Source organism: Cryptomeria japonica, chromosome 4, assembly GCF_030272615.1.
Source record: "Cryptomeria japonica chromosome 4, Sugi_1.0, whole genome shotgun sequence".
NCBI classification, from domain to species: Eukaryota; Viridiplantae; Streptophyta; class Pinopsida; order Cupressales; family Cupressaceae; genus Cryptomeria; species Cryptomeria japonica.
Genome location: NC_081408.1, coordinates 331,721,287 through 331,738,206, shown reverse-complemented (window position 1 = coordinate 331,738,206; position 16,920 = coordinate 331,721,287). Strand labels below are relative to the sequence as shown.

Here is a 16,920-nt window from a genome sequence, read left to right as displayed (position 1 = left end):
TTCAATTTTTTCTTCTTCAATAAGCTCAAACTTGGCTCCTGAATGAAGCCAATCCACAGGCAACCCTTCGGAAGATATTTCACAACCTCAGTTATGCTAATTAATGAGAGTTTTCGTTCTCAATGATCAAAGAAATGCATAAACCCTAGGTTTCCTACTCCAAGAGAGGAGCTCTCCAAACACACAAGTATAAAATGATCTAATGATGCCTCTTTCATTTCTTTTGGTGCCTTTCCCAATTAGGTCTATTTCTCTTGAGGCCTTTTAAACTCATTAAAAATCATTAAATGCTTTTATAAGTCATTTAAATGACCACTTTAACCATAAAGTTATATTATATCATTGTGATGCACTTTATTAAATGACTTTTAAGTCATTAAGTGGCCCCATTCACATAAAGTGGAAATATAACATTATAATTGCACTTTATGATTAATAATTAATAAAGTATTACTTTATTTATAATTAAAATCATAGTTTAAAAACTCGCGGACTCGCCGTGGACTCGCCACGGACTCGCGAGTCCTTGGGAGCCGCGAGTCGACTCGCCTAGGACTTGCGAGGCGAGTCCTTGCGAAAGACTCGCGAGTCTTGCGCAAAGACTTGCGCGAGTCTTTTGCTCGGACTCGCGAGTCTTTCGCAGGGACTCGTGGGACCCAGAAAACACACAACAAAAGACTTAAAATGCATTTTCAAAAAATTTTTTCACCTCATTTGTGATTTTCTTTGGTTATAACATGTTTGTAGGGTTTGCAGGAGGAGAGGGAAGAAGAAAAAATCAGCAAAAGAGATCTAGGTAAGGATTTTTTCTCTTTCTTTTTTTTTCATTTGAATCATTTCAATGTTTTGAAATTCAAAAAAATCTTGAAAAACAAGGGGATATGTTGCCAAATTTGTTTCTATTTCCTTTCCTAAGTTATTTCCTCATTTTTTTTCTTGTTTTTGAATCCTATTTTTCCCAAATGATTCATTGTCATTTTTTTTGTTGATTTTCCATAAAACCCTGCTGATTTTTTTTTTCATGTTAAATCAGCAATGGCAAGTTCAACTCCAAGGGCAACCCCAAGATCAGGAAGACAAAGAGATAAAGCATGGAAATATGAGATTCCAGGAAGCAAAAAGGGGGAGGTCACTTGCACCGAATGTACAAAATGGATGATTGGTGGAATCAATAGATTAAAATACCACCTTGCACAAATACCTAGATATGGTGTGGAGGCATGCCCCAAATCAACTCCTGAGATTATTAGAGAGATGAGGCCATTCTTGCTGAGAATGATATGCAAAAGGAAGAAAGGCAAAAAACAAAAGAAGCCATGGTAGCTGCAATGAATCCCACATTGTCCACTTCGGGTCCCATTGGTTACACTCGGGGTCGTCAATCACTTTCATCTTTTGGTGACAATGAGGGTGAGGCTAGTGGAACTCCTGTTAGTTCAGACCCTAATTTTTTTGTACCACACAATGTTCCAGGTGCACAACCTTCACTTGAAGGTACATGATGGAATAGAGAGAAGCATGAACAAGCACGGATAGCAGCTTCAAACTTTTGGTTTTACAATAATCTATCTTTCAATGCAACAAACAATGTGTATTGGGAAGGTTTTGTTAATGCAGTAACAGTTGCGGGTAAGGGGTTTAAGGCCCCAACAGGTTATTACTTCAGTGGGCCATTGCTAGAGAAAGCTGTGCAAAATACACAAGGTGTGGTTGATGATCAGAAAAGGTATTGGAAGGGAAAAGGATGCAGCATTTTATTTGATGGATGGACAGATGGACGGAATAGGACTCTTCTTAACTTCTTGGTGGCTTCAAATGGTGCAATGGCATTCATAAAGTCTATTGATGCCTCAAATGAAATAAAAAATGTAGATACTTTGTGTAATCTGTTGGATGGTGTGGTCCAGGAAGTTGGAGTTGAGAATGTTGTCCAAATTATCACGGACAACGCAGCTGCATATGTATCTGCAGGTAGAATGCTTATGGAGAGGCATCCTTCGATTACATGGAGTCCTTGTGTTGCACATTGCTTAGACTTGATGCTAGAGGACATTGGGAAGATTGGATGGGTGAAGAAGGTGGTTGAAGATGCAAGAAGTGTCACCAAATTCATCTACAACCATACTTGGGTGTTTGCTTTGATGAGAAAACACATAAATGGCAAGGACCTTGTGCAACCTGGAGTGACATGATTTGCTAGCCACTTCATCACTTTGCAGAGCATTCTTAGTGCCATTCCTCATCTTAAGCAGATGTTTGTGTCAGATGCTTGGTTGGGGTCTGCATGCTCCAAAAGACCTGAAGCAGAGAAGATTGTGAGCATTGTTTTTGATGAAGGGTTCAATAAAAGTGGAGAGGAGTTGACTGTGGTAAGTAACAAACACAAAAGTAAAGCTTATACAATCTTGTCTATTTGCTGATTTTATTTTTTAGGGGTTGATTTTGTACTAATTTAAAATTCGTTTTCATTTTTTTAGGTGACAGAACCTTTGGTAAGGGTTCTTCGTATGGTGGATGGAGAGGGCATGCCAATGAGTTTCGTTTATGAGGCCATGGATAGGGCCAAAGAGGCCAATTTACATTACTATCGTGGAAATACAAGATAATGTGAAATCCTTTGGCGCATCATTGATCGTAGGTGGACAAACCAACTCCACCAACCGATACATGCCTTCGCCTACTTTTTGAACCCAAAATTCTACTTCTCTGATTCATTTAGGGATGATGAGGAGGTCATGGCAGGTGTTATTACATGCATTGATAACATGACACCTGATCTTGAGTTGAGAGACAAGGTTCTTGATGAGTTGGAGGTGAGATTTGACATTTGCAATTTCTCTATCTTTATTTATGAATTCGGAAATGTTCATTATTGAATTTGAGTTTGACACTTTGACTATCTATTTCTGAATTTGGAAATGTTCATTGTTCAAGATCTACAAAAGTGCAGAGGGGAGACTGTTCTCATCATAACTAGCAATTGATAGGAGAGGAAAACAACAACCAGGTAAAAAATTTAGTAACTTAGTTCAATAGTGCAAGAAAAAACCTACAAACTTGATTGTTACATTTTTTTCTCAATTCTAATATTTCTAAATGTTTTTTGTAGATTTATGGTGGGAGAATTATGGTGCTGGCACGCCTAATCTTCAAAAGATAGCTATCCATGTTTTGTCTCAGCCATGCAGTGCTTCTGGGTGTGAACGAAATTGGAGTGTATTTGAGAGCATTCACACAAAGAAGAGAAATAGATTGACACAAAAGCGACTCGATGATCTAGTATTTGTTCGGTACAACCTTCACCTTCGAGTTAGACAGATGGAGGGTGTTTCACATGAGGCCATTGACTTGGATGAAATTGATCCATATGGTGATTGGACCATATGAATGAACAAAACGATGGTGACGATGTCCTCCTTATCGAAGAAGAAATTGCAGAAATAGAGAGAGGAGCAGCACAAGATGCAGAAGGAGCAGGATTGGATGAAATGGAGGATGAAGATGAGGACGAAGATGAGGACGAGGATGAGGACTTTGACTTTGAAGAAGAATCATCTCACCATTTAGATACCACAACACCCACTGCTACTACTTCTAGCTCAAGGCCTGAAAAATTGAGCTATATTAGGAAAAATACAAAGAGGAAGATGTAGTCTTCTCTTTGGTTTGTTCATTGTTGTTTTTCACATTTGGAGTTGGAGTTGGACATATCATTATATGTAATTTTGTGAACATTTATATATGCTGCCATGAATGATGAAATTTTGTGAACATTTTAGAGTTGAAAGTTGAAAGTTGAATATGATGCCAAACTTGATTATGCTGCCATGAATGGTGAAATTTCAAATATTGCGTGTTTGTAGATCATATGACATGTGTAATGTTTCAATTATGGCACTTATGTTCTTTAAATGCATTAATTTCTTCATTTTTTTTGTAAAACTACGGTTTTTTTTTTGCCGAGTCTTTCACGAGTCCGAGTCCAAATTTTTGGTTTGCCGAGTCCATGGCGAGTCCGAGTTTTTGAACTTTGATTAAAATAACATAACTCTAGAAATAATCATTATTTCTTGTTTCTGTCTGAACCTAGGAGTTAACCATTGTATCCACTGTGCATCCATCTGCCTTACTAAAAATAGTAAGGGTCCTTCTCTAACATCCCCTGACTTACTATAAATAGTAAGTCCCTCTAAACGGAACCAGAAACATTTGAATATCAATGCCTCATAACATATGAAAGATTTGGAGAGATAAACACTTACAACTGTTTACCTCACTGGGTAAACAGGAAGAATACAGAAACTGAACAGCAATGCACAATGCAAATACAAAAGAAGTACTAGAATAAGCTTGCCATTAATGTCAAAAGATGTTCATATTATAATCTATCGTCAACATTACATGTCCTCCAACACCCGGAGGTGGTACAATATATGACAGCCGAAGGGGTGCGACACAACCGTCGCGACTCCAACTACCTACCCGTCGGCTAACTAAATGACCGTCGTAACTCATTATTACCGACAACAACATAAACATAATATACCAACATAACATAATGATTATTCCCGTCAACATCATCCCCCCCAAGAAAAGAAGTCGACTCCGACGACTTAATACAAAATAGAGATGAACGGCAGGAACTACTGACGCCAGTCGGGCCCGGATCTTATACACTTGCTGCGTCCTCGCCTGAAAATCCTTTTCTGCTACCATCTGATGCTCAAGTGCGGATTTCACCAATATTGCTTCCTTTGCCATCACAGTTCTCCTGGGCCTAACCCAAACTTGTCTGCAAAACACGTTTTTCAGTCTCAGCTTCCACCAACTGCTACTCAAATGATTCTGTCTCCCTAGCCAATTTGTCCTCGATAGCCACCCGTGCTGCTCTCTCGGCATCCAACTCCTGGGTACGCTGAACTAAGTCTCATGCGACTATTGCCTCCAACCTGGTGGTCAGCTCCTCCCGAGCCCTCTGTGCATCCACCAAGGCAACCTCACGTCCAGCCGAGACATACTCCGAGTTCCTCAAAGCGTACCAGTCATGCCTGGAGGTGGCCACAATCCGTTGGCACAAATGCTAGGAGCCACCTCAAATCCTCCATCACACTCCCCAAAGGCTAAAAACTGAACTGAATAACTCCCTGGTGTCATACAACTGCACAGACTTGCAATGCCTTCCGTCAAACTCTGTTTGTTCCCAACCTCCAAATCCGTCTCCCTCTACGGCTTATGGCTTCCCTGCCAATGCTTAGCTGCAGGCACAACACTTCCCGTGGTCTTCTGTAGCTCAAAATAAACTGGGGGTTTGGGGGCAACGCCCCTAGCGGGGTCGAGGGGCAGTGCCCCTCGCGGGGTCCTGGGGCAGCTGTCAGCAAATCATTTTAAATCTGGCCGTCGTCGTTTTTTTTTTAAGGGCACTGTAATGTCCCCGATGGCTACCCGGCCATACAACCTCCCTATACGGTCAACAACAGCATTGGCACCTCCGATCGTGCGGCTGCTTGGTCTACCTGTGGCGGTCGGCCTGTGCTTTACCCTTCGCATCACGTGGTGGTGCGGTGTTCGGCGTCTTCTTCCCTTTACCCCTTGCTGTGCGGTGATGGTGGTGTGCGGGGTTGTTTTGTTCTTCGTCGTGGTGGTGTTGTGCGGCGTCTTTGATGTTTGGCGGCGTTTTATTCTTCCGGGGGCTGCTTGGTGACCGCCTTCGGTGGCTCCCACCGCACGGTGTGACCACCGCACGATGGTGCCACCGTCGGTGGTTCCACCACACGGTGGTGTCACCGTCGGTGGTTCCACCGCACGGTGGTGCCACCGTTGGTGCTTCCACCACACGGTGGTGTCACCGTCGGTGGTTCCACCGCACGGTGGTGCCACCGTTGGTGCTTCCACCGCACGGTGGTGCACCGTCCACCGCACGGTGGTTCCACCGTCGGTGCTTCCACCGCACGGTGGTGTCACCTTGTCACCTTGGTCCCACTGTACGGTGGCCATTTTCCCCTTCTTTTTCTTTTTTTTTGACCGTACGGTCGCTGTCGTACGATCGTGCGGTTTTTTTTTTTTTGAAGTTGTCTAGAGAGTCTTCGGCTCGGGTCCCCTGTCTCTGGGATCGCCCTTCATCCTTCTCGGTTTTTCTCGCCCGAAAGTCTCCTGCTTTTGTCCCATGCCTCTCGAGTTGCTTGCCCGGCCTCTTAGGTCCCCTTCCATCCTCTCGGGTCCCCCTTCGGGCTCTCGGGTGTCCGTCCGGCCTCTCGGGTCCCTTGCGCGCTTCGCGTGGTAGGGTTTCAATTTGGGCCCGTTGGTGGCAAGTCTATTTTCAATGGCCATCGGAAGACCTGGAACCACAAATTCTATAGGGACCACGACCTCCTTCCCGTACATAAGAAGAAGAAGGATAATAAAGATTTTGAAGACTGCGGTCTTCCATGCAGGGTTCCAATCGTTGCCGACACTCTTCGGATTATTTATGCCGCTAGGGTTTGGGGCGTCTCCCTTCCAATATTCTCTGTATTCCGGCAGGTACACCTCTGTTGGTTGCTCTGGTTCCTCTACTTCGAACCTGTAGCTTTGGAACATTTCGTAATCCTCCATTTGCCAGTGGAAGAGCCCGTTAGTCGAGCATACCTCATCTTCAAAACATCCCTCCAATTCTAGCACCCCTTCACTGTTCGGCTCCATCGCGTTCTTGCCCTTGCTTTCATCGGGACCCCCTTCGCCTTTATTAGAATCCTCTGAGTCCGAGTCTGAAGAGGCGAGCTCTTCGCTGACATCTTGGGTGTGTAGGTCAATGGTATATTTCCGCCCTCCCTTTTCCATGGAAAGGGTATTTTTCTTCCAGTTGTGGTTTACCCTCGCGTTGATCAACCACATTCTCCCCAGGATGGCGTCATAGCCTTTCTTCTTCGAGGGAATAACCACGAAATCTAACAAGAATGGTTGCGTACCAATCGTCACTTGCTGGGCCATCAACAGGCCGAGTGGCTTAATGCCGTGTTGGTCCGCTCCCACCAGGTTGAATGTGGGTGGCCATAGGGTGGGCTTCCCCAGCCGCTTCCATGTTTCTTCTGGTAGTACATTCACCCCAGATCCACCATCCACAATGGTGTCCTTCAGAATGGTCCCACGGATACCCATTTCTACCACAGCTGGGTGTCTACCACTGCTCAAGGCTAGTAACATCGGGTTAGTCGAAGGGCTGACGGAAACCTCCACTTGTGGTGTACTCTTCGAAGCGGTGGCGGGAACCCCTACCTGTGGTGCACTCTTCGAAGCGGTGGCGGGAACCCGTACCTGTGGTGCACTCGGCGCTGCGGTGCTTTGCACATTGGTGAGGATGGCAGTCCTCAATTGTGGCATAGAGTCTAGAAGGTCTTTTACCTTTATCGGCACCTCCATCTGCAAGATTTGCCCAATGATGTTATTTTCCGCTTCCATACGGGATGATGTACTCGCCACCTCGTTGTCCCGTCGTTCGGTTGTCATCTCACGTTCAATATTGGCCTTTGCCTCCCGTAATCTCTCCTTCTCCATACGGGGGTCGGGATAAGTGGCTTTTTTCATTTGGGCGCGGGTGATCGCCAGTACTTCTTTCTCACCAGTCTTCTCAGCCTTCTCAATGTTGAGGAGATTAACCCCTGCCTGTGGGCAATTTGCGTCCTCATGGTCGCCTGGCCCACACCAACGGCAGAGGTGCTGAGGGGTGGCTTCCTTCGTGCAATCACGGGCGAAGTGCCCCCACTGATTACAGGCCCTACATTGGATAATCGGGCGTCCCTTCGCATCGTATTGGACCCTGTTTCTAGTGGAATTATTATTATTCCCCCGTCCGCCTTGTCGGTTTCCTTGGTAGCCTCCGGAAGATGCATTATTGTTTGAATCCGATGTGGAGGGCTGCTCCTGGGCAAAGAGCACTTGCTGGTTACGTGCCTTCAGATTGTATGGGCATTCCTTCGTAGAATGTCCCATGATCTGGCAGATGTCACAGAATGCCTTCTTGGGACAGACACCCTTTGTGTGGCCGCTCTCCTTACAATCCGTGCACCCCAATTCATCATCCTTGCCTGTGGTCCCCTTCATTGTCTTAAACTCTTTTAACATTCGTTCCATATCCTTCTGAAGGGCCGTGACTTTCTTCTTCGGCTTCTCATCACTGTTACTCTCTTCTTCCGACGTATCATCTTTAGAGGATGACGAAGATCTATTCTTCTTCTTTTTGGCCGTCTTATTTTCACTTTCCAAGTCCATGGCCCGATTGTATGCATCATCGTAGGATGTCGGAGGCACAATTTTCATCTTTCGTTGTAGCTTAGGGTTCAGACCCTCGACAAACCACCGCTTCTTCAAGCCATCAGCCGGTTGGCTTTCCATCTTTCCGACTAATTCCTTCAGCCGGCGGCCATATGCCCGTACGGTCTCTTTCTTTCCTTGCTTTGTTCCATAGATTTCCGAGACTATCTCATTATCATCTCGGAGAAGCCGAAATTCCTTCTCGAATGCTTTCTTCAATTCATCCCACGTAGTTACCCCGGTTTTATCCAAGTCTGAATACTAGTCAATAGCCACTCCTCTCAGTGTGGCGGGGAACTGATTCATCCATTCATCCTGGTCAGTCACCCCGTTGGCTGTCCAGATGGTTTCGCAGGTACGGCAATGCCGTGCGGGATCATCTTTGCTATCCCCGTTGAATTTGGGCAACTTCTGTTTGGTCGCCATTGATGGAAGTCGTCCACTTGGAGGTGGTTGTGGCCGTGTCTGCCCTCCGACGCTGCTCCCTCCGATGCCACTGATGTCTTTAGTGGTGGTGAGCAAAGGTACGGTGTTCTGCCTTGTACCTACCGTGCGGTTAGCTTCCCCTTCGCCGTCCTCACTCGTGCCCGGCTCCCTTCGGTGATCCTCCCTTTGTGGCGTGAGAGCGACTACCGTGCGGTTAGCTTCCCCTTCGCCGTCACCCGTGCCTGGCTCCCTTCGGTGATCCTCCCTTTGTGGCGTGAGAGATAAGTTTTTGAACCGATCTCGAGTCTCTTCAACTAGTTCTCTCCGTAACCTAGTTTCCTCCAGAAACTCTTCGAGGCTTCTCGCTCTACAGTAGTCTGGCGACGCGTAGAAATTCCCCTCATCTTCTGCACCTTCCGTGACACCTCCTTGGTTCCCTTCAGGCAACCCTTCGGCAGGTCATCCTTTGGCAAGTTGCCTCAGCCTCCGTCTACGTTCTACACGTTGTTCTAGAATCAAAGCCTTCTGCGCAGCCTCCCACTCGTCGGTTTCTAATTTCTTATTTCTGTCTTTATTCAGTAAATTGGGCATTAATTGTGGTACAATTTCATGTTTCACAACACATAAACCAAAACACAACACGTCTTTATTAATTCATTCTTTTGTATACAATCAACATAATTCTTCTGCTTCTAACAGTGTTCTTTATTTCTCTCCCTTCACAATTTAAGGATTATTTGTCCTTCGTCGGTCTTCCCTACGTCCGTCATCCTGGCGCTCATGAAATTCTCGTAAGATTTGCTGTCGTCGGTTCTCACGGTAGGTGTCTTCTCTACGGTTTTGAAGAGCCAAAAATGCTTGAGCCAGAAGGTTAGGCAAATCGCTCATTAACCGATTCACCGCCGGGCTTACACCAAGCGCGCTCCACACAGCATCCTCTGGAACAGCCTCAATGGTGGCTTCCCTCCGTACGTGTGTTTCGATGGCCGCTTGAAGGATGTAAGAGAAATCTTTTGTGAGTGCTCGTTCTCCTTCGAACAGTTCTTGGTGATCCTCGTCAGGATTACTGCTCGTCCCCTCGGGCAATGGTTGTCCCATTATCCCTGTGCCATGTAGTATATTCCCGTCCCTCCCGAAATAATTTCGGCAACGGCGCCAAATGTTTACCTCACTGGGTAAACAGGAAGAATACAGAAACTGAACAGCAATGCACAATGCAAATACAAAAGAAGTACCAGAATAAGCTTGCCATTAATGTCAAAAGATGTTCATATTATAATCTGTCCTCAACATTACATGTCCTCCAACACCCGGAGGTGGTACAATATATGACAGCCGAAGGGGTGCGACACAACCGTCGCGACTCCAACTACCTACCCGTCGGCTAACTAACTGACCGCCTGTTGTGACCATTTCACACATCACCCCATCGCAAATGGGGACCCCCTCTTTTTGCTTGTTTTTCGCTCGTTTTTGCTTTCGTTTTTAGGGTTTTGTTAGTTAGTTGGTTGTCTGGATTTAGGGCCAAGCCTTAGGGTTTTAAATTTTGTCTTTTCAAGCCAAAATCTAGTCCTTTTTGAGAGCTTTTGAGCTTCCTTTTCTAGAATGCAAATTTTGAATGCAATGATTTCGCCAAAATGGTCTAATTTTCAATTGGAATGTTCATGCAGAGCTTAAATTTGTCTAAGTGTTGACCGTCAATGTGAATTTTTGTCCGATTGAATATTTTGACCAAATTTTGACTTTTTTGAATTTTGATCCTGGGCATTGGAATTGATTTGTTTTCGCCTCGTGAAGTGTTAAAATGTGAAAAATCTTGTTATTTTGGCCTGTAGGAGCAAAATCGCTCCTGTCCCTCAGTGAAGGACGGGAGCTCATTTTCAAATATCTCATCATCCCTGCAGAATCCAGACAAATTTCAAGTTGGAAGTGATGGAGAACGGCGAGATCTTTCCATTGAATATAAATTGAAGATTTTCATGAGCACAGAAATGCCTCTAGGAGGAAAATCGCTCCTGTCCCTCAGTGAAGGACCGGAGCTACAATTCAAATTTCGCCTTGTCCTTGCAAGATTTTGAAAACTTAACAATTTGAAAGGGTCCAAAGGAAGATGCTTTGCCAAATGAATATAATTTGAGATGCAAAAACGAAGGATAATGACCTATATTGACTAAATCGCTCCTGTCCCTCTCCAAGGGACCAGAGCGAGGTACCTTGTAGCTCTCGTCCCTCTCCCAGGGACCAGAGCGATTTCCTTCATTATGCAAAATCCAAACAAGGGTCAAGGCAAGTTTACGTTCAAAAACAAGGGAAAACATGAGATGAACGCATTGAATATAAATTGAAGATTTTTGGGACGTCCATAACAATGTTAAATGCCTAGTTCGCTCCTGTCCCTCAGGAAGGGACCAGAGCGATTTTTGATATAATTGCTTTTCTTGCAAGGTTACAGACAATGTCAAGGCATGAACGAATAGAGTGAAGAAGGACGAGTCCGTTGAATATAAACTTGGAACCTGGCAAAGTGAGATAGTGGCCACAAAGGGAGGATCGCTCCTGTCCCTCTCCAAGGGACCAGGGCGATACAATGGTGATGATACTTCCTACGCAAGTTCAAGGTCGTTCCTCCGAAGTTCAAGTTCGACACAAGTCAAGACAAGGTGGCGAGGGACGTTTCAAGGCATTTTCAATCAAACACAAGCATCAAGGTCGTCACGTTGGAAGGATTTGCACTCTAAGACCCCAGATCGCTCCTGTCCCATGGGAAGGGACCAGAGCGATATTTCCATTAAGGCATCGATTTCAAAAGACAAGCAAGTGTTAAGCTACCAAGAGGATCGAATGGACGTCATTACACGCATTGAAGATAATTGCAAGTTGATAAAAACAAGAACAAGCTCGCAATGATGAATTTCGCTCCTGTCCCTCAGGAAGGGACCAGAGCGATATTGAGTGTATTGATCAATTCATGCAAAATTACGTTGAGTCAAAGTTTTTTTCAAGGTCACACGAGGTTCAAGACATCTTTTTATAGTGACATGCAAGAGTTTTGAACGTCCAAACATTATCAATCAAGCTAAGGAGTCCATATCGCTCTTGTCCTTTGGACAAGGACCAAAGCGATTTCATCAAAAACACTCATACTCCTTCAAAGTCAAGGCAAGGCGAGGATGGACGAGGTAAAGGACGTTATTTCAAAGGCAATAAACAATGAACCAAGGTTAAATGTTACCAACTTGAGCTCAAAACGGAGAAAAGACATGGATCGCTCCTGTCCCTCTCCAGGGGACAAGGGCGATGTTAGGCAAAACACATGATATTCTTTGAAAATCACGTTAAGACAAGGACGCACAAGGTTTTAAATGGCATTTGGAAGATGATACAAGGAAAGGATCGTATCAAAATGGAGAATTTCAAGCAAAAAACCTTAGGATCGCTCCTGTCCCTCTCCAAGGGACAAGGGCGATGATCCTTATAGCATCAAAGGTACCTTGCAAAAGCAAGTGGGACGTGTGCGGAATGGACTAGCAATGATGTTATTCGCCTAGCAATGGAAGTTCGAAGATCAAAGATGCAAGATGAACGTGGAAACATGGAGATCGCTCCTGTCCCTCTCCAAGGGACAAGGGCGATGATACATCTAAAGACGCTCATGCGCACATGCAAGGCAATCTAATTCGAAGAACCCAACCAGATGATCGATTTAGAACGTGGAAATGAAGGAGTTGAACGTTGAAAACGCAAGAATCATGACAAAATGGTGAATCGCTCCTGTCCCTCTCCAAGGGACTAGGGCGATGAGGTACGTCCACTTCATTTTCAAATTTTTTGGCGCCAAATAAACCTTTTTAAATTCATTTTAATGCCAAAATTCGATAAGATTTAAAGTCCTATTTAATTGGCATTTAATATGGCGTTTTGCATTAATTAATTATTTTGCCTTGATTTAAAAAATCGAAATTTATTAATTAAAATAAAAGGCATTTAATTAATTAATGAATTAAACAATTAAAAGTCGAATAAGAACGCTCATGCATGTAAGTCGGCCTTGTTATTTTATTTAAAAATCGTTTGAAATTACTTTATTTTATCAAGTCGGCCTTGAGGGTGAAGTGTGATGTGAGCGCTACATAAAGGGGGGTAAAAACTATCATTTCTACATCATTATTTTACCTTTCTACATGCGAATTGAGGAAGACGAAGGGAAGTGCTGAGTGCGAATTGCGTTGAAGACCAAAGGTGGTGCGAGTTTCATTCATCCAAAGGTGGCGCTTAGTTATCAAAAGGTGGTGCGAATTTGAAGACCACACCAAAGGCGAACTTGGGGATCCATCTAAGACCACGTCGAAGGTGCGAAACTTGGAGATTTGTTTGTGCGAACTTGAAGATCCATTTGAGACCACGTCAAAGGCGATAATTGAAGATCACGTTCTCTCCAGGGGGGCGAAGTCAATTTTGAGGAGATCATATTGAAGATTACTTTATACCTCAATTTTGCCTAGGCAAATTTTGTTTTTGCATTCTAGAGTTAGCTCTCTATCAAGGTATGGCGATTTAATTGTTATTGCTTTATTCATTCATCGTCATATTTCAAATTTTGAAATTTTGAATTTTGAATCTCTTGGCTCAATCGTTGTATTTTAGGAAATGATAACTCTAGAGACTTATCATGAGGTTTCCTAAAATTTTATCTCTCTTATTTACGTTATTTATTGCAAAATCTATCTCTTATAATGAAATGTTGTGTAGGTATGGCAACCCCAAAGACGGGAGCATCCACCAGCCGCTCGGCTCTCATGAAAGAAGATCAGAAGACCGAAGAAGTGGAGACCAAGATCGTGTCTAAGTGGAGCAACATTGGAGATACAAACTTGGGGAACTTTAGCACGAAGAAGTTCCGAGAGGTCCCTTACATCGGCAAGCCATCACCTGTCGCCCGGAGAATAATAGAGAGTGGCATCATTAAGGCGGCCGGTTTTCCTCCAGCTATTCAGTGCCACGAGTTGATGATCGAGTGTGCCCGTCACTACAATCCACAGTCCAGGACAATTGTGTCCAACGAAGGAAACACTTTGGCGTACCTTTCAGAGGAAGCCATAAGTGAAGCCTTCCATCTTCCAGAGCACAGGGACATGATATACGAGAGCATTGAAGGAGCCAGATCAGTGTACGATGATGATCCAGATGCTTGCCTAAGCATAATCAACAAGAACTGGCTACTCAAGAGTCGTCCCCGTCCGAGCAAAGTACCGAACACACCACACAGGATTGATTTCCAAGAGGAGTACAGAGATTTGATTACCATGCTCAACAGAGTTACAGGAGCACCTCATGCCTTCTATTTTGAGAAATGGATGTTTTACTTCATCCAAGTGATTGTTCAAGGAAAGGGTACAATACATTGGGCTAGGATAATTAGCCATTGCTTAGACGTACAGTTGAGAAGACTCAGGGCTACTAAGTCCTTCCACATGAGTTCATACGTCATCTATGCCTTAATCAGGAGCGTTGAGTACGCAGGACTACCTCACAGAGGAGTGATTGGAAGAGGACCCGGCGAGGTCAGAGTTTGTGAATCCTATACCTACTTGCATCATCCACCAGGGAAGAACTACAAATTAGTCAATGATACTTTCACGATGAACATCACAAGGACGTTGCAAGGAGGGATTCACAACAGATTATCTCAGGATGCCCAGGAATTCATCAAGAGGTACGGTGCTTGGTTCATTCAGTTTCCCAAGTTCACTTACATTAGAGTGCATGGATGTCCTTTACCTCCATACATGTTGCCGAGGTACCCGACAGACAGAATTGTGTTACTTGAAGTAACAAGGCAGTTGGCAGCATATGTGAAGGCATTCAGACACAGACATCAGAATGGAGTTCAGGTACCTATTATTTTGGGTAATTCAGTTGAGGTATGTCCTAATGTCTTAGCCATGGATGACGCAGAGAAGGAGTTAGCCTTGTATCCTTTTTCATCTTTTGCTTGGAGGAATAGTTTTGATCCACATGGACATTTAGAGGAGACGGTCGGTAGAAGATTTAGACATGAGTACCAAATTGAAGATTTTATGATGAATCTCCTAGATGATCTCGAAGTGAAACGAAAGATACATTCTAGATTGCCTTTGGATTTCATCAGGAAATGTAAGATTTACAGAGTGGCCGACCAAGCTCAGGACAACGGCAGGCACATCCAATCTTCATATGATAGAGAAAGTAAAACAATTAGTTTGAATTGGAATGAGCCCGAGGCCGTGGATCTAGATGATTTGTTGGCACCAGTCTTGTCTTGTACTCGCAGATGGGTAGACGTTCAGCATCAGAAGTTGAGAGAACAAGGCATAGCTATGTCTTTTACTTTGGAAGAGAAACCAGCCGAAGGTGGAGCCAGTGTTAGTGAAGGCAATCCTAATCCTAGGAATTCAGGTGAAGGTAACCTTCGATGTGCCAGTGAGGGCAATCTCCATTCGAGAGGTTCGAAGAGAAAGGAAAGATCAGAAAAGAAAGAGTCTTCCAAGAAAAAGCAAGATGCCAACAAAGATCAAGCACCAGGTACTTCTTCTAGACCAGAGGATAGAACAATTCGAGTAGAAGAGTCCATGGAATCGATGGTACAGAATGACAGACTAGAGGAAGGACAGGCACAGCATGTTTCATCCGATGGATCTCTCCAAGACTATGATTTAGATAATGATAACGAAGTAACATCTCCTCCCAGACAAGAAGAAATAGTACATAAAGAAATTCAAGTTCAAGAGACAAGATCGAATATCCCAGATTGGTTGAAGGAAAGATTAACCAAGGTGATCGTAATTGAGGACGAGGACAGTGCAATTGATTTAGAGAGCCTTGTTGGACGTTCACATATGACAACAGAGAAGAAGAAGGCTACAAAGATGTCCAAGATGATTCGAGATGAGACTGGATCTAGAAAACTGCAGATAGCTACACCAGCAGCAGACAAATATGAGGGTGAGATCCTAGCAGAGGACTATCATATACAGACTATTGAGTTAGGACCATCCACAACAGAGCAGACTTTAGATGATGCCACCGACACATTTGAGGCATTGAAGGACAAGCTTAGAGAAGAAGTAGAAAAGAATAGAAAGCTTGAGAGAGAGGTCGGTGCATGGAAGACATATTTCAGTCACATCAATGAACCTTTGGGACGTCAGGATCCAGTTAGATCACCATTGCAGGCATTGCCCCTTCAATCGATCAATGAAGCAGAAAGATTCAGGAACCTGGTCCAGCGTACATGTAGTTGGATGGATAGGTCTCACACGGTGGCTATTGAGTTTGTTACAAGGATGTCGAAGATCACCCATCAGGCTATCCAAGTTCTTGAGATTATTCACAGATTGATGGCAACAGTAGCTGCGTTTGCCTATACCAAGGACGTTGTCATCCCTGTCTTGAAAGTTATAAGACACACATCCAGGAGAATTTTAGCGCAGGAGAGGATCTTAGAAGGTGATTCTCACAGTTTGTTTCAGTGGTCAACCTTACTCCATATAAAGAGTGTTCTCTTCGAGGACATCAGTGTTAGATGTGGTCAAGTTGAGGAGGTGATCAATCCGATCCAGGACAGAGTATTTGAAGTACTTCGTACCATTCTTGGCAGAAGGATCGAGGTCGAGACAGATGTGGATTTACAAGAATTTGAGGATAGAATCAAGATCATCTTTCGCAAGGACGCAGATGTTACAGATGAGCAGTATGATCAGATGTATGCCACCATGCTCCTGATTGATAGAACAAAGGAACTTGAACCTACTTGGGACACGGCTCTTCTAGATGCATTTGATCAGGTTATCCACTTAGAAGAGAGTATCAAGAATCTTCCCGAGATTCCAAACACAGAAATCGAAGGAATCGTGACAAAATTCATTGCATATGCTAAGAAAGAGAATTGGAAAGGGAATAAGATTCTAGATGAAAGGTTGTTACAGATGACATGACATCTTATTTCTCATTGGTTGATACCTCCTAGATTTTTGTGCCAAATTTAATATTTGGCTATGTATTTAATATTGTTCAATAAAAAGGAGGTCATTTGTAACAAACCCTAATTAGGGTTTAGGTGTCATGATCTTGTCCATTGATTTATTTTCAATCTGGACCTTTCATTGTAACTGGGGATGCTATTTATACTCCCATTTTTCATTTCATTTAAAGATAGTGAATAGTTTAAGA

General features: G+C 43.9%; 1 long non-coding RNA gene across 1 annotated transcript; it reads left to right on the top strand.

The window, feature by feature from the left end:
- The first annotated feature begins 2,482 nt into the window (after positions 1-2,482).
- On the top strand, positions 2,483-3,695 carry LOC131875464 (uncharacterized). The gene is made up of 3 exons (XR_009372322.1): positions 2,483-2,813; positions 2,935-3,007; positions 3,110-3,695. It is a non-coding gene; the product is annotated as an uncharacterized LOC131875464 (long non-coding RNA).
- Positions 3,696-16,920: the final 13,225 nt, after the last annotated feature.